The 23,895-nt window shown below is 44.8% G+C and overlaps 1 protein-coding gene across 16 annotated transcripts in view; it reads left to right on the forward strand.

Moving 5' to 3' along the window:
* Positions 1–23,895, forward strand: part of ZFHX3 (zinc finger homeobox 3) — a 262,705-nt gene that overhangs the window by 72,583 nt on the left and 166,227 nt on the right. For 3 of the 16 annotated variants that reach the window (XM_082229245.1, XM_082229246.1, XM_082229250.1), the window contains exon 1: positions 12,919–13,567. The exons of 12 other annotated variants lie outside the window; for them this stretch is intronic. The gene's annotated coding sequence lies outside the window, so the exon portion shown is untranslated. Of the gene's footprint in view, positions 1–12,918; positions 13,568–13,980; positions 14,101–23,895 lie in introns of those variants that run through there. One more of the 16 variants, XM_082229247.1, reaches the window with a different exon arrangement.

A 23,895-nucleotide genomic window follows, 5' to 3' on the forward strand; every position in this document is an offset into this window, starting at 1 on the left:
CCCTGAGTTCTAATCTTATAAGAAATCCATTCCTAATTTTACATATCCATTATGCCCCCTATTACTTACCTTTCTTCTAAAGTAAAAAGCCTTAGATATTGTAACCTTTCCTCAAATAAGAATTGCTCCAAGCCACTGATCATCTTCTTGCTGTTTGCAGCTCTGCAACATCATTGAGGCACAGTGTCCAGAACTGTACACAGTATTTCAAGAGTTGCTGCACCGTAGATATTGACAGTTTTATTTTGATTCCTTTCTTAATGATTCCCAACATGGAATTTGTCTGTTTCATAGCTGCTGCATACATTGTCATTCAGATATTCATCACGACATTACGATTTGTTGTCACTGTTGGTTAAGACCTGAATAGTATATATGAAAGTAGGATTTTTCTTACCCCAATTTCTATCATTTTACACTTGCTTACATTGAAACACACTTGTCATTTAATGCCCATTCACCCAACTTGGGGATATGTTTTAATCACCTTGTATGACTTGGTGTTATCAGCAGAGGGTGCTATGGTAGTGGACAGAGGCATCAAGTGATGAGATGGAGCCATACTTGCACTTTGTCTCCCCTTCTGGCCTGTCTTCCATCCCCAATAACTTAGGTAGTGTTACTACTAAAGATTGCCAGGTTGGTGAGTGGGAAAATACCTACTGTCTCTGATTTGATTTTGGAAGAGCATAACAACTAGGCAGAGATTGGTGAGAACTGGTTGGATGAAAAGGGGTGTGTATGTTTCCCCATTTGGACAAGGTTTCTATTTTCTGAAGGAAGCAATCTTATCTCTTAAGAGCTTTCTCGATTTGGCTCATTAACCAAGCTGGCATCCTCTTGGCCTTAGTGATACCTTTCCTGAATGTATTATACATTCTAGCTGAGCTTCTATTATTGAGAATAACCTCCAGATATTTTGGAGATATTTAATCCATTTGACTTTCTCTTTCAAATTCCTTTCTACCAGTGCACCTCTTTTGAAGTCAAATGTGATGGTGTTGGATTTTCTCGGCAGTTTTCCACTTAAACATACAGTGGTTCCTCGGGTTACAAACACATTGGGTTATAAACACTTACAGACTCCTCTAACCTGGAAGCAGTACCTCGGGTTAAGAACTTTACCTCAGGATGAGAACAGCGGCAGCGGGAGGCCCCATTAGCTAAAGTTGTACCTCAGGTTAAGAATGATTTCAGGTTAAGAACGGACCTCCGGAACGAATTAAGTTTGTAACCAGAGGTACCACTGTTTGTTGAATTTGATAGTATTATAATCAGTGTTCCAAACCAATTCAATACCACTTGTATTTCACATCAAGTCCTGGGTGCCACTTAGGATTAAGACCAGAGTCACTGTCTGGCTGGCTGGTTCCATGACCAACTGTTCTAGGACACAGTATTTTGGGGTATCTATAAATTTTCCTTCTTTGTAGTTATTCGAACAGTCATGCATCTAATCTTTGTGAAGATAATAGAAGCCACCCATTACTACAGCACTTCCTCTTTTGGCTTTCTCATTGGTGTCATGCTCCACCTCAAGTTAATCCTAGGCATTTTTATTGGGGGCACAGTAGTACATCCTCAGTACTAAACTACTTTTGAAGCCTGGTATTACCATCCACAGTGATTTTGTGGAGGAGTTCTTCCCTTTTGGGATTTCTAGTGTGTTGAATTCATATGACCTCTTTGACATAAAGAGCAACACTACCTTCAGCACACCCTTTCTGTCCTTCCTATAGAATTTGTATTTGAAGATAATCATGTCCCACTGGTTTTCTCCCTTCCACCAGACTTCCATTATGCTCACTATATTTCTGCTCTCCTCTAAGACCAAGCACTCCAGCTCACTCACCATGGCTCAGAAGCTTATTGTATTAGCCTATAAACACCTATAGGGTGCCTCTCCACATTTGAGCAATCATAAACAATTTCACCCTCATTAACCTTTTAGGGCAGATTTGTCTTAAACTGTATACACCCTAGTTCCTGCTGGTTTTCCTCTAGGGATCTGCCACCTTTTGCTTTCAGCTGGCTCAGCTCTGTTTCATATAGAGCCCACCCATATAAGCCTAGGTTGTAGTTTAATGATGGAGATAAATGGGTGTACAACAATTGAATTATCTCTCACCATATAACCTTGTGTGTCCCTCTTGAAACCTCCTACCCTTTCTAGTGTTGTCTGCCTCTTCCTTCCATACCAACCAATGTATTGCCTTCAGGATTAACATTGATTGCATTATATGTTTCCTTGTGGGTATCTCAGCAGTCATATAAGTTGTAGTCCTAGCTATATTGCTTTTGGGGTAGATGTATGGAGCACAAAGACAATATGTACCTCTTCATGTTGGCAGTGTGTGTGCAAGATGGGTCTCATAAGCCCCACTGATATTGGATGTAATGACTAATGACCACCAACATTCCACCATCTTTCTACCAATATTTTCAGGTGGCATTCAGTCAGCACATAGCAGGATGCTTGCTGGGCCCTGTAATCATGGTGATTCTGTTAGTGCAGTTCTAAGGAATGCTGCTTGAGTGATGAAATGCTCTTCAGGTTTATCTGGGACCTACTCAGGTCCTATTCTTTCAAAGAGTATCAGGATGGGCAGTGAACATCTGTAGACAGTTTTATTAGGCACTCTAATGAGCTGCTATAACCTTTCCCCCAAGAATCTGACTTCTTAGGCTGCCAGCAGTATCCAGAGGCACCAGCATCTCCCTGCCTTTCTGAGAGTTAAAATAAACAATTTTAGGTTCTTGTGTCTTTTACATTTCCTTTAAGCTGCATGTTTTGGCTGTGGGCCCAAGTGCCCAGGGAAAGCTTCCAGTGCTAGCTCTGAACCTTGCCACATGGTTCCCAGGATAAATGACCCTTTGAAAAACCAAGGTACCTGCATGGGTGGTTCCTTCCATATTCTGGATCTGCTAGGATTTCCCTCACTTCCTCTGGGGTCTAGAAGTCCCCCTGGACTGTCTGCAGGGAACAGTCACATCAACAGTGAAAATGCTCTTGTTCTGGAGAAGGGCCCCATTTCATAGAATAGAATCATAGAATCGTAGAGTTGGAAGAGACCACAAGGGCCATCGAGTCCAACCCCCTGCCAAGCAGGAAACACCATCAGAGCACTCCTGACATATGGTTGTCAAGCCTCTGCTTTCACCTCAGGTACAAAGTATTACCATCTGAATACTGTAGAAATCCAACAAGCCCACAACAGATGTATCATGCTGAAAGAAGATGTGCATCGTTGTGTGCAAGAGATGAGGTATAGGATTTTCTTTATTGTACAAGGAATAGCTTGTGTGATAAAGGAAGCCTTTGAGACCTGAAGTGATTTATCCTTTTGCACATGCAGATAGTCAATACTGAGGGGCAGCCACACTAATAACTTAGTGCAGGAAAGCCTTATGGACAATGATCTTGGTCAGCAGGAATTTGTATGTGCAGACATGGGGAGCAAGAAGAGCAATCTGCAAGGAGGAGGTGATATACACATGTTTTAAATTGTGCATTCATAATAATATTGGGGCTGTTACATGCAACCTGGCTTTCAATACTGTTTGCACCTCCAAATGGTTCAGGGTGATAATACTGCTTTGTTTGGAATAGGTACATGTCCTATGGCTCCCTACTGAAATCCAGTACCTTTTCATACCACAAATGTTCCAGGGGTTTTATGACCTGCTTTTGTTGTGCTATATTATTATTATTATTATTATTATTGTTGTTGTTGTTGTTGTTGTTGTTGTTGTTGTTGTTGTTGTTATTGTTATTAATCAAATTTGTATATCACCCTGCATTTGAAGATCACAAGGTGGTTCACAACATAAAAATACAAAATGAGAACACAAAATACATAATAAAAACAAGAACAAAAAAACCCAATAACTCCCCTCCTATAAATATATTTGAAAAGACATAGTGTGAACTATAATGTAAGAGTTCCCCTCCATATAGCAATAACACAGTAACATTGGGGAAGAATTCTACAAATAAAGTAGAATTATGTGCAGATGGTCTAGTATATATCCATCACTAATACACTATTATTGCTTGGATGACATGTTGCAGAATACACCAGCAAGAAAACTCCAGTTTGTAGGGGTCCCAATTCATATGCAAAATTAAAAGCCCAAGTAAACAAAAAATCAGATATGAAGACTCCTCCCTTTTAAATGTGGCCCTTCAATTCTGATTTGCATTTTAATTCTTGGCTAGGCAAGATGAAGGGAGGGAGTAAGTGTGTTGCTGGGTAGGTCCATACTTGTAACTAAACACTCTTAGCAGTTATCCCCAAGGAGGAGGCTGAGGGAAAAGAGGAGATACTTTCAAGCCAGGGAACTCAAGAGCTTGGAGGGCTGCTAAAAGCACTTTTCCTGAAAATTCAGAGCATTTTGAGATAAAGGTGCTTGTTCAATACAACTTCAGAACAGGACGATTCCAGGTCCCCAGAGCCACAATTGTTAATGCACCTTATGCTAGAGGCCCCAGCAAGCACCCACTTCTTCATTTTGCCATTTTACTGTCACCTCAGTATTTTCAAAACCCACTGGTTTATAGTGTAATTCTACTTAGAAGTAAGCCCTGTTGAATTCAACAGCATTTACAGTATTCAAGTGAGTAACGGACTGCAGCTTAAGTCACCAGTGCTATTGGGTACATCATGGAGAGGTGGCTTGCTGTACCAGGTAGTCCAGTATTGTGAACTAGTAGAGGACTGGGTTAATGGGAGAGAGTGTGCTAGTAAACCAAATGTGTTTCCTGTGCTTCCTTGGATTTCAGTGGAAAGCACAGAACCTTTGCATGTGAAGAATTTTGCAGCATCTTAGACACTGCCAGGCTCAAACTCCACACCACAGGATACATAACAAAAGCAATATGAGATTAACATCCACTGGATGAAAAAAAATCTCTGCCCTAGATGTTCATTTTATGCTGTTTTTAAATTGCAATTATATTTATCTGTTTTTGCTTGTAAATTACCTTGACACTTGCCAAAGGCCATTCATAAATTAATAAATAATTGCATTTTTTATTTTGGGGAAAGTTGATGTAACTGACCTGTCCCTCCACCCCACTTCACACAGCCTGCAGCAGAAAGTGCTTTCATTTTCCTTGCTAGATTGGCTCTAGCTGCTGGGTGGAAGTGCAGGAGATTCTCTGAGGCACAGGCCCCAAGGGTGGGAAAGAGTTGGTTATTTTATCCCTCTGTTGCCGGAAGCCACCAACGTGTGACTCTCCAGCTGCAGCACATTTCGTTTCTGAAGCGTGATGCAATTGGATGGCCTGGTCAGCAGTGCTTCCTTAACAAGCCTTTCAGCAAAGCCTTCACATAAAGCTCAGCCAATCCTGTGATTCTGGCAGACGCTTACTCATGCAGACTCAGCTGGGAGACCTCACTGTTCAGAAAGATTCAATCAGAGTTTCAAGTAGATTGTTCCTCTCTCTCCACTGAGAGACTTAAGGACTACACCAGGGTTCCCTTTACCATTCCATCCCCCTTTTTCCAGTGTGACTGGGAGCCAAAAGCATTTGCTTTCCCTGCCCCCTCTGGGCACTTTTTCTTATCACCATTCAAACAAGAGGAATAGACAACCCATGCAGCAGATCCTGATGCCTGTGTGTTGCTATCCCATTATGAACACTCCAAGCAGACAGATTCTACATTGCAGAATGAAAACAAGTGTGGCTGAAGCTTAGTAGCTTGCTTCTGTGAGTGCTGCTCTCTTGATGCTTAGTGTGAAAACCTGATGGCCCTCTTACCCTGCAAGTCCAGTTAGACAAGATGTCATTGTTGTCTCACCATTACCCTGATGCTGGCTGCCGAGTCATCCAGCCTTTCCTGTCAACCACGGGCAGAAGACCCAAGCCTAGAGGACCAGCAACACATGCAGCAGCTCAGAGTAGGTGCTTGTCATAGGCTCAGGCAGTGAAAAGTGTGAAGATCTCACTCTTCATGTAACTTGCCTGTAATGTATAGGAGGAATATAACAACTGAGGGACAGTCAGGTTGCAGAATTGCAGGACCCCAATGCATGAACCTGCATAAAATTCACCTAATAACGAAAAGTGTGCAGTTCTGATTCTTGGGAGGCCCTTTGATGTCAGAGCCTTCCTCTCCAGTGCTGATGGCTCCTCTGAAGCTCTAGCCCACTTGATGTCATAAGAGTTTTTAAAGGGGAGGATTTATGGGAAGTGGCTGAGATCTAGAGGATTCTAAACCCTCCCACTCCCCTACCATACCCTCAAATTGGGAGATTTAAACATGCTTCAGAGTATGTCTAAACTCCCACCAACCCACTATTTCCCCTTCCATTGGACACAATTAAAAACAACCAGGAAACAAATGGAAACATCATTTGTTCCTCCAGTCTCACTTATGCTGATAAGGGCGTTAAGCTACCTTGATAACTCCCACATTAGGATTGCGGTCTAATTTGAACATAACTGTCTGTTGAAGAGAATAGGACCTACAAATGCCCACACTGGCTTTTGAATGAGAAATTCAGTATATGTCCTAAATAAAATTTTAAAATAATAAATATTCATATGTCTAGTGATGCAAAGGAGGTTAGTGCAATGTCCATAGAAAATTGGAGGCTATTACTAACTTCTGCTTCTATGGTAAGGAGATTTAAATTATATATATATATATATATATATATATATATATATATGGAACACCCATTATATGTGCTTTTCATTTCATGTGTAGTTTACATAGACAATAAAATACCAAAATAGAATTTACAATAAAATAACACTTTTAATATTTAATAAAGAAAATTTACAAAGCAGGAAGCTAAACAAACAAACAAAACTAAAACCAACTAATCACAGTAGCCAAAACAATTTAAACATGGCATCAAACACAGCAAAAGAGAGCTTGGTGGAAAAATTAGAGCACCTGATAGATTGTCATTAAAAGTCCTATGACAACAGGAAGGGCTTCTTCACCTACAACTAAAAAATCATGGAGTGTTGGTGCCAGGCAAACCTCTCTGGGGAAGGCATCCCATAAGTTGGGGTCTGCAGGAGGTCCTCACCCACAGAGCAGAGTGATTAGGTATATACAAGGTATAATATTTCAGGTATCCTGGTCCCATGCTGTAAAGGACTTTATATACCAAAACCAACACCTTGAACTTAGCCCAGTAATAGTTTACAGAGGTGCATTCCACAACCCCCTATCTGCCTTAGGGCTGTCATGTGTACCTCTAATTCACCCTCAGTGGACTGAAGCTTAGTTAACTCTTTCACATTGTGGCACCTTCAATTGCCATTATTCATATTTTAATTAAGAAATGCACTCAGGATTCTGATGTCTGAAATCTATGTCAAGACAAATTAATACAGATCTACAAGTTGGCGGTAAAGGAAAGATGGGACGGTGCTCCTGGCTCTGCCTTCTGTAGGGAGACACACTAGCACAGGATTTTTTTTAGCCAAAAACTTGGAAGAGCAGTATTTGCCTCTTGAACAAATGGGCAGAAAGAAACAACAAAATATTTTATTTCTTACTCTTTAAAGAAACTAGAACAGCAATGCCAGGCTATCCCAGAAAGCACTTGTACACACATTCTCCAATCCCTATTGGGAAAAGCAGGCTTTTGAACTATCTTAACAGACAGCTCTGAAGGCACTCACAATGGATTGGTGGATACTGATAGGATACAGTGAACACACAGCACAGCTCCAGCTAGCAGTAAGCACTTCCAGGAAGAATATCATTCAAGTGTGCTGGCTTAAGCAGCATGATGAGCAAATGTTTTCCTGCAGCATTGGCTCTCTTTTAGGAGAGGAGGAATGGTTAAAGACTTCAGACTTTTTGCTTTTTTTTCCTTCACCATTTTCTCAGCCTGGCAGCAAGAGCATACTATGCCAGGTAACAGGGGTATCTCTGGACTCACACCTTTTAGCTCTATAAGGGCTAGTGTGTGTATGGCGTTTGCAGGATTGAGACTTCATAGAGATATGGGAAAAAATATTCAGACTAGTGATCAATAGTCCACCATTCCAAAATCTCTAGCTGTTCCACTAGAAAACTGCAGAACAGCTTTGGTTGGGAGAGAAGGAAATAGGTAGTACTACTTCTTTAACAGCCAAGACAAAAGGAAAGCCAGGTTCAGCACTGTCCAGACCATAGCACCGGAGTACAGACCAGTTAGGCTTGCCTTTCAGTTAAGGCACCTGGTGCAAAATCATTCAAAGACAGACGGGAAGATGTCCAGTACTGACACAGACTTTCATAAAACTGGTGTGGGGCATCTCAAAGCTTGGCACCTGCAGAATTCTTGGCTTTGGCACCCAAAAAGCTGAGAAGATGCCACTGCAATCCAGGTTTCAGTTGATCGGAGTTGTTGTTGGAGAATCTGGGTCTCTGTAAGCCACTTTTGTAAACATTATTACTCATCCCCCTGAAAAATAAGGGGTTCTGTTTGCAGACAAGAAGACTTGCACATACACTTCCTCATACTACAATATATAAATATTCTCCAAGTTTAATGGTTGTGTATCTAGCAAGACTATATTAAAACAATTCTTGGCCTCATTTGATTTGAGCTTTAGAAATAAAGCTCCAGAGAGAGATGAACATATATGATCATGAGCAAGGTACCTGCAGTATTGCATCTATCAAAAGCTAGGATGCATGATTTTGTGCAGCTAGGTATCTGCATGTCAGGTAATGAAATGAGTGGCTATTAAGCGCTTCCCCATAGCAATACATATGTGTAATTTTTTTAATGGTTCAGGTTTTCATGCAGAAAAGCAATAAACCAGGTATTTCCCAGTTACATACAAGGACAGGCAGGCAGGCAAATATGCCCAGGGATCTAACTCCTTTAAAGATTTATAGGATGTCTTGTGTGTGAGGTTGTGATTTTGAAGGTAGCTTTAGGCACGAGAAGGACTCTTTTAAAATATAATTTGATAGGTTTACCAAATCAAGTTATATGAATGGTACTGGGGAAGGGTGACTGCACCTTCAGCCTATAATTCAACCCTAGGTTTTAATTTAAATTCACATTTACTTAATTTTCCTTAAACAAACAGTGCAGACTCTTAGTAATTGTGCTTATTGGGATAAATTTTAAGTTGACATCAATATAATAATCAGACAGTACCAACTGAAGCTGTATATAAGCAAAGACTTTGAATAAGAAATAATTTAGCAAATATTTATACTGATTAAAGTTTTTTCTCCAACAATTAAAAATGTCACATTAAATATAAAATAGTTCCATTGTATTGTTGGCTGTCATACAAGGTCTGTTAGTAACAAATGTTAGTATAACAGGGATATTAGACTAGAAACAATACCCGATTGCTGCCTCTGTACAGTATGATATAGAAAGGTGAGGCATAACTTAACTCACTGATAGCCACCCATTCTTATTGACTACGATACTGTGTGCGGGGGGGGGGAGGATAGGGTGTTCATGAAGAAAAAAGTCTCTTTGAAGAGGCTAGAGAAAACTTCTCTCGAGAAGAAATGTAAACAGATCTTCTGCTGTCTTTCTGTACAAAAAGGCAGATCCCGAGTCACAACCCTATAAGCAATAACACACTTGCTGATATAAATCAGCCTTCTGGTTTGAGGAGCTTTGCAACAGTCCATCTCTCCGGCGCCCCTCTTAAGATCCCAGTGGCATTTCTGCATCTCAGCCCCAGAGGCTGCTTTGACTTGCCATATAGAGGGAAGCAGCCCTCAAGTGTTTCTGATCGGTGAAGCCCTCACATTAATGCATCAGCTCTACTTATTTAACAGCAGCCATTTCCTTTTCCTCCCCTGTGCTGTGGAGTTGATTTTGTTGAAACAAGAAAATTTCCAAATCAAAATACAATCAAAGCATTTATAGATTGTGCAGCTAAATTAAGAAAAGAAATGCTGAGAAGCTCCTGGTATTAGGTGTTGATTGCACATATCCATTGCAAAGGAGCAGAGAGAATGGGAATTCTGATAAATACGGTACCTTCAAATAGTTTACTAGTACCATGCCTAACACTTGTTTAGCAGCAACTGTTAGGAACTTTATACAGAAGTAATATATTGCTAGCTTAGTGGCCATACATCTAAGTTGACCCACATTTTCACAGCATTAGATGTGTTTACTTTTTGGAGCCTTGCAAGCTGCATTCTCGCTCCTTTGCTACATTTTCAACCAACAACACAAAATTACTGTACATACCCTGAGGTGTCTTCCAGCAAGGAAGGTTACATCTTAGAAAAGAAGCTCAAGTCCATTGACCCCAAGGCTGTATAACTTTACCATGGCTCAAGGCAACAGGCAAGTTGAGCCAATAGAACTTTCAATCCTGTAACCTCTGGCTTAAGTGTACCCCTCCCCAGTTTAATTCAGGTGCGGGGGGGGGGGGAGCAGTCCTACATCCGAAAATAGCACAACATTGCAGCATTTCCAATAGCTTTTATTCCACGTTACTTCAATTTTTACTGTTTGATCTCTTTGTATAACTCTGTTTAGAGTAAAGAATCAGTCTCATCCATGTTTGGGACTTTTATGGATCTCCTACTTCAGTTTACAGAGGGGGACTATATTCAGCCAAATCAGTGCTTGGCAGACCAAATGCCTTACAGCAAGAATCCCCACCTCACCTTTTCTATTTCCAGCACTTTTGTCTTAAGAGACAAAAAAAGCTAAATACACTTGCTGGTTTTCACAAGGTGCTCCTACCTATGTAGTCATTTCACAAAAGAAAAGTTTGTCATTTCTTTTATTTTTCTTTAGGCAAATATTTAATTTGGGGGGGTGTCTTACAATGTGCCTTTTTCCAGTGTTAACACCACATTTTCTTTGAATGTATGTGTTCAGTTGTTCACAGCAGTTATAGTGAGCTGTCTGCTCACCCAGGAACATTTCTCTATTAATAAGAGTATTTTTTAATTTAATACCCATCTGGCAAAAACTTCAAAAAATACAGCAGTTCACAAGGTGTATCAAGCACCTCTATTTGATCTCTGAGATACTATTGAGCCCACATCATTTTGGGCAATTTTGTTCTCTTCTGCGTTAGGAAGAAGAAAGCTTCCAATTTCTTCCATCCTGCCTCGAAGTCAGAGCTGTTCTTCCACCTCTACTTCTGGCACCTGCCAAAGCTTAAGCCCATAGTTAGCCAGGTTTTGATTATCTCCCCTACACCTTGTCCAGAGGTAGCTAAAAATGCCCCAGAGCACACCACTCTTCTGCTACTGCATATTAACCCTTCTTCTGCCTTAGTGGTAAAAGCAGCCTTCCATTTAGGGCAACTTAGATCTGGAAATCAGAGCAGAACAAGACTGCAGGGGGGGGGGCAAACAGCTGAGAAAGCCAATTAAAGAATGATGCTTGGATCATCGTATTAATTGTACAGACAGATGTGCTTTGGCATGTTTACACTGATAGAATCCACATGTGAAAGGAGATGGAAGGACTGCAGTACACAAGCCAGCTAGCTGGGCTGAGGCACATACAGACAAACTGGGGATGGAAGAGGTGCCCATGATCTCTGGATAAGACACTATTTGCAGCAAGATTAAACACCCTACACCTCCCCAGATGTTCTCTCACTTCCTTAGTAGAAACCCAAGCACTTCGGTTTGGCCCCCATCCCTGTCGCTTTTCTGCAGAGCTCAATTGCCAAGAGTAGTAGGAGGCATTCCTGCTATCAATTTGGGTTTCCTTCCCCAGGGATGGGGGGCACAAACTGTAGTTGACAATCTGAAAAAAATGCACATAGGAGCGTCCAGCACTCTCATTTCTAGAAAAAATATTTTTTTAAAAAACATTTTGCCATCAAACTAAAACAAAGAAAACAAACGTGTGGGTACCAAGTACCCGAAAGCGGTCACATAAATACTGTATCTGCAAGGCAGACACGGCACCTCCGCACGCCTCCTACGGATACATTCACCATTATGCATACTTGTTATTACATACACACGAATAGTGGTTGCAGAATGTCTCGAATTAAATACGTACAGTTTTAATCTGTTAGCTAGCATCTAAAATACCGAGAAAGCTCCGTTCGTTCAGTGCATTCGCTGCGACACGTTCTAAAAAGCCACCCAACCCCAAAGGAAAAAGCCGCTGAAGGATGCGTGCCTGTCCCAATTCGGCAGTCCCCGTTTACCGGTTGTCTTTGAGCAAACAAACATGTCCAGAGCCGGCCTCGCCACCCCAGCAGAAATGCAGGAAGCTGGAAGGGGAGGCAGAACGGCGCCCTTCCGAAAAGGGAATCAAAGCGCGGCGGAGGGCAGAAGATCTCCGCTCCAGCGGCTCCCGTACTTCCACGCCAGCCGCCTTTGCCGGACTTCTTCGGCCATTCCGGGGGGAAAGAACTTGGGTGGTGAGGCGGGGAGGAAGCTTCCTCCAAAGGCTCCAAACCCGGCGGCTGGCCGAAGCGACTCAGCGGGGCACGAGGAAACGGCGCAGCCCGTTACGGGGGCCGCGAAGAAGCGACCTTTGGTGGGGAACGCAGGAATGCAGCTGCTTCTTCCTGCGGCGACAGCACACCCGAAGCCCGAGACGAGCAAAGCCGGCCAACTCGGGGGCAGAGGATCGGGGCCGCGACCAAGTTGGGCTCCTCCCGCCGAGCAGCAACTTTCTCGGCAACTTCCCGCCGCCGCCGCTGCAGCCCCGTCCCACCGCGGGGGAGGGGACGAGGAGGCGGCCCTGCGGCCGAGGAGCCCGATGGAATGCGGGGGGGGGGGGTAGCGGCCCGGACTGGTCCCCGTTCCCTCTCTCCGCCTTCCCCCCTCCCGGTTTGGGAGAGCTTCCTCCTTTTCTCCTCCCTCTGGCCCTCCTGGCTGCCCCGCCGGCCCCCCTCCTATCTCCCTCCTCACTTGCCCGCTCCCTCCCGCGCCTCCTCCCCCTCTCTCCTCCTCGCCGCCGCCGCCGCCACCACTACCCCCCCCTTTCCCTGCTTCGCTCGCGCGCTCCCTCCCCCGCCGCCGCCTGGGCTGAATCTTATTGATCCAGAAGGTGGCTAATTAGCCCTTCCCGTCGTGCCTGGGTAATGAGGCACATGCGCACTGCACTAATCAGCCATTTTTTGCAGGAAACTAATTAGCAGAATAAAGATCCAAAGAGTTTTTTTTCTCCCCAATCAGCAGATCTGAGCGCGGGCGCTTCCTGCTCCGGCCGCCCCGCCAGCCCGGCTCTCGTCCGCTCGCCTGTCCGGGCCCCCCGCTCGCTCGCTCGCTCGCCCGCCCCGCTTCTTCCTTCCTCTGCTCGCTCGCTCGCTCCGGGGGGCGCCCGCCCGCTCCCGAGAACGATGCTGCTGCTGGGCAGCGGCGGCGGCGGCAGCAGCAGCAGCAGCGCCGGCGACGCAAGTGGAAGCGGCTCCCGCCTGGCTCTGGCCCCCGTCGCTCCTGCTCCGGTCGCCGCCTCGTCCCGTCACCGCCACCCCGGGCTCCTCCTCGGAGCGCGCCGATCCTGCAGCCTTCATGGGATCTGTAGCCCCGCCGCCGCCGCCTTCTCCCGGGATTAACCGCCTCGCCGGAGCAGCAGCAGGAGGGGGAGACGAAGAAGAAGAGGAGGAAGGAGGGAGGACGCCGCCGCCAGCCGCGTAAGTGGCAACTTTTCCGCCGCCCCGCCTGGGCTGCTTTGCATGGGGCTGGCCCGGCCAGCCCCCCGCCTGGATCGGGGCCCCCCCGGCAAACTTTGTGTCCCTCGCCCTCGCAGGTGTTTCCGACCGATCGCAAGCAGGCAGGAGAGAGAGGCGGCCCACGAGGAGAAGAAGGAGCTGCCCGGGCTGGGCTGGCCGCCGGTCAGCGGCGAGGCGCGGAGGAGAGTCCGGCGGGCGGGCGGGCTGCCTCTCCGCTTTGCCTCGCCTTGGCAGGCAGGAGTGCCTCGGCGCTCGGCTCGGCAGAGGGTAGATTGATCGGCCCATCTGCATAATCGATAGGGCAGCGAAGAGGGTGGCCGGGAAATGGCTGCGATGCCCGCCCGCCGCCGCGGCTCCCCTCCGCCGGCCTCCTCGCCGCGCTTCCCGGGGAGGCAGCCCCTACCCCCTGCTCCGGAGGCGGTGCCCAGGCACGCTGCCTGCCGACATGTCACCGGAGCCCCCGAGCGCCCTCGGCCCAGCGCTCTCCTGCCTAGGTAGGGGGCACCCGGAGAGTTGCAAGCAGGAGTCGTCCCCCCCCCCCGCGCCCCAGTCCACTCCACCCTGGGGCCGGCCCCCTGTGCCTTGCTGGCTTAGTGCTGAGGAGTCGTCGTTCTGCGCTTATCTAAATATTTGCAACTGCGCCTTTTTCCTTTTTTCTTTTTTGCTGTTTCCTCTGAACAAACCGAGTCGTCTTCGCGGGGAGGGTGGTGGTGGTGGTGAAGACCAAATGTCCGGGGGTTTGCGGTGGATGGTGCCAAGTGCGTCTTTCGCCCAGACCTTTGTTTTGGGTTCTGAGAAGTGCCGGCCCAAATTACCCATGGAAGCCGTTCCCCAGCTCGCCGTGGTCGTCGGGTCCTGCCTTTGGGGACGCCTTCCTCAGGGGCCAGGAATCCTGCCGTTGAGCTGAACAGGCTGGCAGCTTAGGAGGGGCAGAGGCTACCTAGAGGAATATTTCTATATTTTGGTTTAATTTTTATCTTGCTGCAGGAAGAGGGCGAAGCCCCCCTTACCGAGCCTTGAAATTTAAGCAAATAAGGTTTGGTTTCCATATCTTGTTACAAAGCAACTTTGAATACGTAGGACATAACGCAAGACCAGCTATTCCAGTTACAGCAAACTTGGAAAGAAAGGAATGTTTCTGTCCTCATTTATTAGAAAGAGATGGGGGAACAGGTTTTTTTTTAAGCTATTACGAATTGAAATGTTTATGTAGATCGTAGTGAGCCCTTTTCTGATGTGTATGTGAGCACCCCCCTCCAGTTAAAAAACTGAGGGAAGATTGCTGCAAGCAACACACTTTATGTATTTTTGTTCCATGTCTAGGAGGAGTGTTGGCAGGCATTATGTGGTTTTCAGTTACACAATATGTTATCATAGTTTTTAATCACTAAATTATTGCAGTGGTTATAGATTTACAGTCTTAAGGTATTGCATAGAAAAGCAATGAAAGCTTGGTATTAATCTGAGAAGTGTACTTTTTATTCATCTATATTCAAAATACTCCTGTACATTTTTAGTGGTTTTACCTATTCTTATATATAGTAAGTTTTTATATGTGAAAATCAGTGTATGTGAGAAAGATAGGTGTGTGCTTTGTGCACATGTATTTCCTCAGCGTTAGGTAGCTAACAGTTCCCATACTAGCCCTGGGTATCGCAGGAGTGAGGTTTGGACCCTTTGTCAGGAGGATTATCGTTCAGGAGGCAAATGAATTACCCATACTTTATTTTTCTTTTTTTCTTTTCATAAACTACCTGCATTGAAATCAGCTCTGATTGGAAACAGCTGTGCCCTGTTTTTTGTTTGATGTTAGTGACAAAGTGTGGCCTTGCATTGCTGTCCGCTGCAGCCTCTTTTATTATTATGTAACTGAATACTTGCCAGTTTTAAAAATTCAGTATTAACAACCTGGTTTCACTGTCTGGTCCTGTATGAAGTGAAATGCTGGGCTTGGTTTTGGTTATAAACAGCAATATGAATGCAACATCGGCAGAAGGGAAAAGTCAGTTGAGGAGAGCTTGCGGCCTCCTCTGCTTTGGCATACTTGTGCCCCCCCATTCTGACGATGACAGTTGCAATCCCTTATTTTTATTCTATTGGTGCTGTGTTACTGGTATGTTTCATGGCGTTTTGTGAGAGGTCTTTTATGGAAAATATTTAGAAGTTTGTTTTGTTTTGGTCTCTTCTAAACAGGTCCTCCAGTTTGCTGATGTCATTTCCTTTCCTATTTGAACTGTTGTGCCTCCTCCAGTTTTCAGCTGGAGCCTGCGGAGGCATGTGGAAGTGCAATTGCAAAGCATGTTCTGGGTTCAAAGGCTGAGGGTCGTGTGGTGCATTTTCATCACTCTGTGGTCTCAGGGTCTGGCTAAACATTCCAGCATCAACTTTGTGGCTTGTCCTTGGGCCGCCATGTCAGGCAATGATTCATTTCAGTTTCCCTTTCTTTCTTTACATTTTTCCCTCCTCCACTTCTTTAATTCTCTCTTCTGTTCTCCTTCTCCACCCTTTTTTTTTTAAAGGTCCAATGACAACTTCAATTCACTTGCAAATCGGAGGCCAGCATTAGTGGGGCGCCTGCTGTGAAAAGAAGGAAAGTGTTTCAGGGTTTCTCCCCCTCCTCCCTCCACTTCTGTTTCTTGTCTCTATTTGAACATAAAATGCATTTTTTCTCCTTTGCTTTTGGTCAGTTGACTTTCTTTAGAGAGTAAAATCAACTCTGACACTCGGACTATTCTCTGCCTGGAAGTAGGCGTTTGTCAGTAACGAAGAACTGCGGGATGGAAAAGCAGCTTCTCTTCTGCGTCTGAGAGGGCTGCTTTGTTTTAATTTTAAAAATGTTCTCTGTATATTTGGCTCTGAGGAAGAAGAGCTGCTAGGAAGTTTGCTTTTCTGCATCTGAGCAGAGGGGAAAATGAAGTGGCCTTGACACTTGACTTGATGGGAAAACCCCAGGTCACTTTCCATAGTGCTGGCCTTTTGTTCCCGGGAACTGAGCTAAGGTGCTTTTCAGTCATACCAAAGAAATCTCCGCACACAGCCTTCCCATGGTTATTGTTGGTGCACATTAAGCAGGGAGCCACTTGGTCCCGGATAAAAAGTGTAGACCTTTGTCCAGCCTTTTAAACTCTTCCTCTTTCTCACTTTCTACCTCCCCCCCCCCTGTCCTTATGATCTTGTGGCATTTCGAGTTGAGGGAAGTTAATGGAATAGATTCCCTTAAAGAAGACTGGCCAGTAGTTGAGCAGCTGTAGAGGAACCGCTGCCTCCAAAGCAGGTGCCTGGATAGGGGCCTGCATTGTTGTTGCTCGATTACCGCACTCGCTTTTTATGAGGAATGTGTTGCGTTACAAAGGCATGAGCGGGGTTGTGTCTTAACTTGATTTTAAAGCGCTGGGTAGCGTATGTTTCAACACTGTAATCCCCGATGAGTGCATGTATCCCCCTGCTCTGTCGGCTTGAGATTGGCACTGGAAATTCAAGGAGGCAGCTGTATTATTCTTGGAGTATTTCTGGTGTGGTAACTCAGCATTGATTAGCACAAGTTTGGGCTTTTTCAGAAAGACAATTTGGGAGGGAAAACTCAAAATCTCTCATTGATTCTACTAATACAACAACACAGCTTTACCAGTGTAATGGTTGTGGCAATTGAGATGACTGAACAAAGCAAAGACTTATTTTCTCTCTTGTTCTTCATGCCGCATTTTTTGGGGGGAGGGCGGATGTTCATGGGACCCTCTCTTTACCCATATTTGTATTTGGAATTCTCCCAGGAGTGAACTAAGCAATTTAAGGTGCCTGCCAGTGCAATCTGAGTGCAATCTGAAAAAAAGAGTCTTGCTAATTAAGATAAATTTTCCAGAATGGTCTTGATTTAATTTTGTCTTATTTTCTGGATTCTGTTCTCTTTCTCCCTGATGTTGCAATCCTATAGGCTGTGTTTCTACCCTGTACTTTTGTACTGTGAAGGGAGGGAAAGGGAGCCAGGTGAGAAATTCTTTGTTCAACCAGTCTTTTCAAAACCAGATTTGTTTTCCTTGATTTTTTCGCCCTGAGAATGTACATTTCTGAAGTAACCAATCCACAATACAGTTGTTGTTAGATGAACATATCAGGATGGAAGAATGGGGATCGAAACAGCTGCATACAGGCCCTGTGCAGTGAATACTCGTGGTTTTGATTAAGTGGTTTGTCTGGGAAATTCTGATGCTGTGTAGTGCTGGGGTGGGCTTGGTACCACAGTCTGTACCTACAAAGAGCTGCTGGGGTGACACGTCTGTAAAAGCTAAGAAGCTAAGCAAGTGTCTTGTAATGTGATAGTACACCATTGTTTATGTATCGTTATCACTCCCTTTTTTGTTTTTTAATGATAAATAGCTATAAACTCAATTGTGCTGGGAAAATATACCTAAGAATAAAAATTTGGAGGCTAATGAACACTGTCACCTAGTTGAGGGGCTGTCCTGCAAGTGAGTCAGTATGCACACAGTGGGTGTGTGGAAAAACCCAGCAGGCATCGTTTGAAAAGAGAATGGCCGACCTTCTAGAGAGCTCTTAGGGAAGAGAGGAGAAAAGGGATTGTCTGGTCCACTTGTGCTCAAGTTCAGAGGAGCGCTTTGTTGTTTTGGGTTAGAGTTCTGGCACTGAAAAGAGGCCTCAACCATGGGCACATTTTCTTGCGAATTCCCCCAGGACAACTGTCAGTCAGTGAAGTGGTTATCTCCACAGCAACCACAACTTAAAGCACAATGGTGATAAAAGCTAGGGAAATATTGTATATGTTTTCCTGGGGTGCTGTAATATGCAGCTGGTGCATAGTTTCCATTTAAACTTTCTTCCACCTTGGGTTTTCAGGCTGGGAAGATCTGCTTTCAAGGGGCAAAAGGATAGCCATGGCAACTGCTGGATTACCCGCTTGCCTACTATAGGAGCTTGCAGGATGCCTGGAACAATCTATATCCTGGAGATTTGGTGGCTATTTCCACTTCTGGCTCTGAAGTGAAAGAAGTGGGTTTGGTGACTTGTATTTGGCCATGCTCTTGAGTTGGGAATTGTTGGTGGTTAGCTTCTGAAGTCATCCTTTTAATGAGTTGGGGATCTTGGTCAGCTGTTTGGATAGTGTTGTCAAACTGCAGAAAGCACCTAGTTAACTAAACATTAAAGCTGCACAGTTAAATTTCACATCACCCTTAATTGCACAGTTTCATTCCCAAGTGGCTGAAGAACGTATAGCTCTAATCCTTGGATTTTGTGGTGTGTGTTTTTCAGAAGGCATTTCACTTTGCTAAGGGTTTGGATGCATATTCTAATTTGGGGTAGGGTTGGAAAAGAGTTCTCAGAAAAATCCCGTAGATTGCTGAATTTCTGGACATTCCTTAATAGTGCTAGTTGTGCCCTGGAAAATCTGTTCTTAGATATAGTCCTGGGTGTTGCTCACTCATTGCCTGAGCTCTTTTTGTGGTCTGCTTAGTTTCCCCCTGAGCTTTCTTACTCCATCAGAAGTACACGAGAGACCTCTGAGAAGAGAATGTAGTGTATGATGTATGTATCAGTCAGCTGGTGGTTAAGAGTTCGTCTCTATTGCTCAAGGTATAAAATTGATTCTTCTTTGAACCCTAAGTCAACTGTTGCAAAAATATACCAGTGTTCATCCTGCTCCTTAAGCCAGGTGCATTACTGGTGTTCTCTTACTGAGTTCTGTAGAAATGGACAGAGACCTGCAATGGATGAATAAGTGTCTCTCCAGGCACAGTAGTTCTTGTGTGTGGGAGTGTGTCAAGAGGCTGGTTGGACTTGTAGAGAAAGGCAAGAAGCAGACTGCATATGACAATGGCTTGCAGAAGGGAAAGTGTCAGGAGAATCCTTAGAGGTCTTCTAGTTTAGCGCTGATGAGCCGTAAGAACATTTGGGAGTGTCTTCTGAATGGGAGGGGTGAGCCCTTATCTGCTTAAAAAAGAAGGTGGGCAGTGGGCATTCTGCCAATGCAAAATGGGGTGACTGATGCTCTAAAGCTTCCACAGTCCCAGGTAAATTTGAGGACTAAATAGGCTGGGGAGACTTGAGGCCCCTTGTTCTGTTTGGTAGACCCCGGTTGGCTTTGTGAGCGAAAGCACATGCTTGCTGAAGGAGCCCTTGATTGTTGTGTACCCACCATCCTTGTATCAGAGCCCCTCACTGTGCCAGACAGAACTGTAGATGTCAGGCTTTGCACAGCAAGAAGAGCAGGCGCTGAGGGAGAGATGAGCAGAGGAGCAGCAGGGCTGGGAGCTTCAAATTAACCTTCTGCTTTGTTGATGTCTAATGTGATTCTCCCCCCCCCCCATTGCATGCTAGCAAATTGAGAGCCTGATTCAATTTACATAAAGCTCTTAGGGGAGGCAGTTTGGGCCTCAGGAAGACCACACTTGGGCAGCAGTGCTCTCAGGCACATCTCAGCTATATGTTCCACACAATGGTACAGGTCTAGAAAAGAGGAAATTCAGATGCCAACCTCCAGCTTGTGGTGACTTGGGTGACAGACCAGTCATCAAGCGTGTGTGTGTGTGTGTGTGTGTGTGTGTGTCTGTGTGTGTTTTCATAGCTATAGCCTGCTGCAAATTTGGCTTTGTCAGATTCCTTTTGACTTTACTCTATCCTGCTAAACTGACACCTTTCTTGTAAATTCTTTTGCCTTCTTACCATTCATATTTTCAAGTACTCATCAACCTTGAAAATTCAAGTTTTTGGCCTTGTCCCTAGCGTGGTTGTTTGGATCAGTTTTAGATGAACGCTTGTTGTCTGTCTTCACTCTGGTGCATCAAATTTCTCTTGAGAAGGTGGTATAATGTAGCTACTGCAGGAACCTGCAGTGGAAATTGATTATGTACTAATAGCATTTGTCTATAACACTACAGGGCTGTTTGTGACGATGCTTTCACACAACCTGACATTTCAGTTGTCAGTTACTGTGCTGTCTTCTGTGTGTGAGACAGCAGCCCCTGCTACACAGTAAAAGCCCTTTAAAACCTCATTGCCAGCATTCAGCTTGTCTATTTTATTTCTAGCTACTTGCATTCCTGTGAAATTTGACAAATGTGTCTGGGTGGTAGAGAGAGGCTTCACAAGTAGCAGTGCTCATTTCTGCTCTTAAGATCAGATGTAATCCTGGACTTGATAAGCCAGTTATTGAAACCTAGTCCTGCTATTCTCCAGTCTGGCATAAGCAGCTTTTAACACTGGTGGAAACAGCTACCAGGCAAAGTAGGACCAGGACTGGCTTCACAGTCCAGCCTGTGCATTGGTTGATCGGGAGCAGCAATGGAGGAGGAGGAGGAGGAGGGGGAGGAGGAGGAGGAGGAGGAGTTGGGCCATTCTCATCTCTGAGTTCAGCAAGGGATGGTATTCCATGTTAGCTGGCCCCTACCAGAGCTGTAAGGGACATGGGTGGCGCTGTGGGTTAAACCACAGAGCCTAGGACTTGCCGATCAGAAGGTCGGGGGTTCGAATCCCTGTGATGGGGTGAGCTCCCGTTGCTCGATCCCTGCTCCTGCCAACCTAGCAGTTCGAAAGCATGTCAAAGTGCAAGTAGATAAATAGGTACCACTCGGGCAGGAAGGTAAATGGCGTTTCCGTGCACTGCTCTGGTTCGCCAGAAGCGGCTTAGTCATGCTGGCCACATGACCCAGAAGCTGTACGCCGGCTCCTTCAGCCAATAAAGCGAGATGAGCGCCGCAACCCCAGAGTCGGCCATGACTGGACCTAATGTTCAGGGGTCCCTTTACCTTTTTACCAGAGCTGTGCTCATTTGGAAGGACTGGTCTTTCTGCCCTGCCTATGGGCTTAGTAGCTGTTGATGGTGGTAGTAGTCTTGGTGTTGAATTTGGTGAGAAATGCTTACTATCTTTATTCTCAGTAGCAAGGCTGGCCAACAAAATACAGTCATGCAAACAGCATGCATCTTCCTCAATAAATTTATTCCCCCACTTGGCTTCAAGGGCACATTAAATGTGGTTGTTTTCACTTGCTATCTAAAAGAAAGGGGAGGCAGGTGGTCCTTGCTGGGGTGGGGATTCCAAAGGATAGCACCAGAACAGAAAAGGCCCTTGCTCTGGTTACAGACCATGGCCTTTAACTATGACCTCAACACATAGAAGGATCCATATGGGAGTTGGTGGTATTTTAGGTATCCTGGTCTTAGAGGTCATCAGCAGTCTAAAGTCTATGCAGTTCTGTAAGTAGGGATCTAACATATTTTGAGAAGTCCCCATTAACACTGACAGCTGTGGTCTGGACCTGCTGTGTGGCTATCGTGTAGCTACAGGGCGGGGGATAGCTGGGGTTTTTTTGCCCCGGGTGAAGCTTTCAGAAGGGTAGCATTAAGGCTCCCAACCCCCCCTCCGTGTGTGCGTGCGCCAAACTGCGTTTTTGACCTGGTTGAAATATAGCCTAGTTTCACCCCTGGTGTTTGGAAACTACTTCTGAAAGCCAGGCTACTTACATAAAACACATTGCAATTGGAAATTACCAGTGCATGGACGACTGGCAAAATCTATTCTGTCTCTTCCCCCACCCCTGGGCCACCAACTGTGGAAGCCAGTCCCTGGTTAAGGATGACAGAGAGGTTGTTGGTCACTGGCTATTCTCTCCAGCACATCATGAAGGGTTGAGTGACTGGAGGGAGAGCCTGTATATTGCAGAGACCTCAGAGCAGAAGGTGTTTCCTGCGTGTGTATTCACTGTGTGTGTGTATTTCATTATATAGGCCTAACTTGGAGCCCCTCTCCGCCCCCACTCCTCCCAGAGCCTGTGACAGTAGAGGAAGAGGTACCTGCTCTTATGGGGATGGGTGTTGTTCCCAAGGGTATAGCACTTTATCCCCGCCCTCGAAATAGCTGGTAGCCATCCACTTCCATGTAAGAAAATAAATAAAATAATCTTTTTAATATTTTAAAACGTTTTAACTTTTTTTGTTGATAATTTTGATATTTTGTTTTATATTTTTGTAAACCACTTAGAGGTTTTCTTACAAAGTATTATATATTTTTTTGTTAAATAGACAAAGGAATGCGCTGGGAACTACCATTGGTGTGGGCTCAAAACTGTCCAGAACCTTTGGCTCCACTTGACTATGTTTCCAAGATTGCAGCTAGTTCTCTCTGCCCAAGGAATGTTGTGGGTTCCACTGAGAACCAAGCAAGGCTCCATTTTCAGAGCCCTTTTGTTTAATGGTGATGAACTTACTTTTGTGAACTTACTTTTTATAAGCATGGATCCTCAGGTGCCTGGGTTGTGTATGCTGTTGGGCATGAGAAGTACCTCACCTGCTTTTCTTTCTGAAACATTTCTATGCATATGTGGCAGGGTGCCTGGATTTTGTAAGGAAGGGAAGATCAGTGGCATCCACTCTGGTTTCATACATACAACTGAATGTAGTGTGGAATATGCTGCTAGGGATGTATAGACAACCACTCACTATAGTAGACTAGAGCATTAACTGTAGCTACTGTGGTGCATGGGAGAAATTTCCATGACCCAAAGTGTCTGTATATCACCAGTCATGGGTATGTACAACCAGAAATGTGGGATTTTGCAGTGAATTTTGAATAAGAAAAGTTTCTGGTATCCTGTATTCAGTAAACAAAGCTAGCAATTTTCAAGCTGCCAAGCTTGCCTATTCATTATCAGTTATAAATTGTGAAATTGAAAATTATTATAAATAGGTAGAGTACATTAGATCAGTTTAGTGTGGGGCTTCCCTTGGGATTGGTCTGAAATAATAATAATAATAATAATAATAATAATAATAATAATAATAATAATAATAATAAATTTATATATCACCCTACACCTGGAGGTCTCGGGGTGGTTCATAGAATAAAATCAAAATATAAAACCACAAAATGCATAATCAAAATAAAAACAACTCAATACCCCCCCCCCACTTTTTAAGAGGGCATAGGATGATAATCAAATCAACCAAAGGCCTGGTTAAAAAGGAAAGTTTTTGCCTGGTGCCTAAAGGTGTATAATGAAGGCACCAGGCAAACTTCCCTGGGAAGAGCATTCCACAGATGGGGAGCCACTGCAGAGAAGCCCGTTCTTGTGTTGCCACCCTTTGGACCTCATAGAGAGGATGTACACGAAGGGCCTAAGAAGGGGATCTCAGGGTCCAGGTAGGTTCATATGGAAAGAGGAGGTCCTTGAGGTATTGCGGTCCTGAGCCGTTTAAGGCTTCATAGGTCAAAAACAGCACTTTAAATTGGGCCTGGAAGCTAATTGGTAGCCAGTGCAGTCGAACCAGGATGGGTGTAATA

Source organism: Podarcis vaucheri (assembly GCF_965113315.1).
Source record: "Podarcis vaucheri genome assembly, chromosome: 7".
Taxonomy (NCBI): Eukaryota; Metazoa; Chordata; class Lepidosauria; order Squamata; family Lacertidae; genus Podarcis; species Podarcis vaucheri.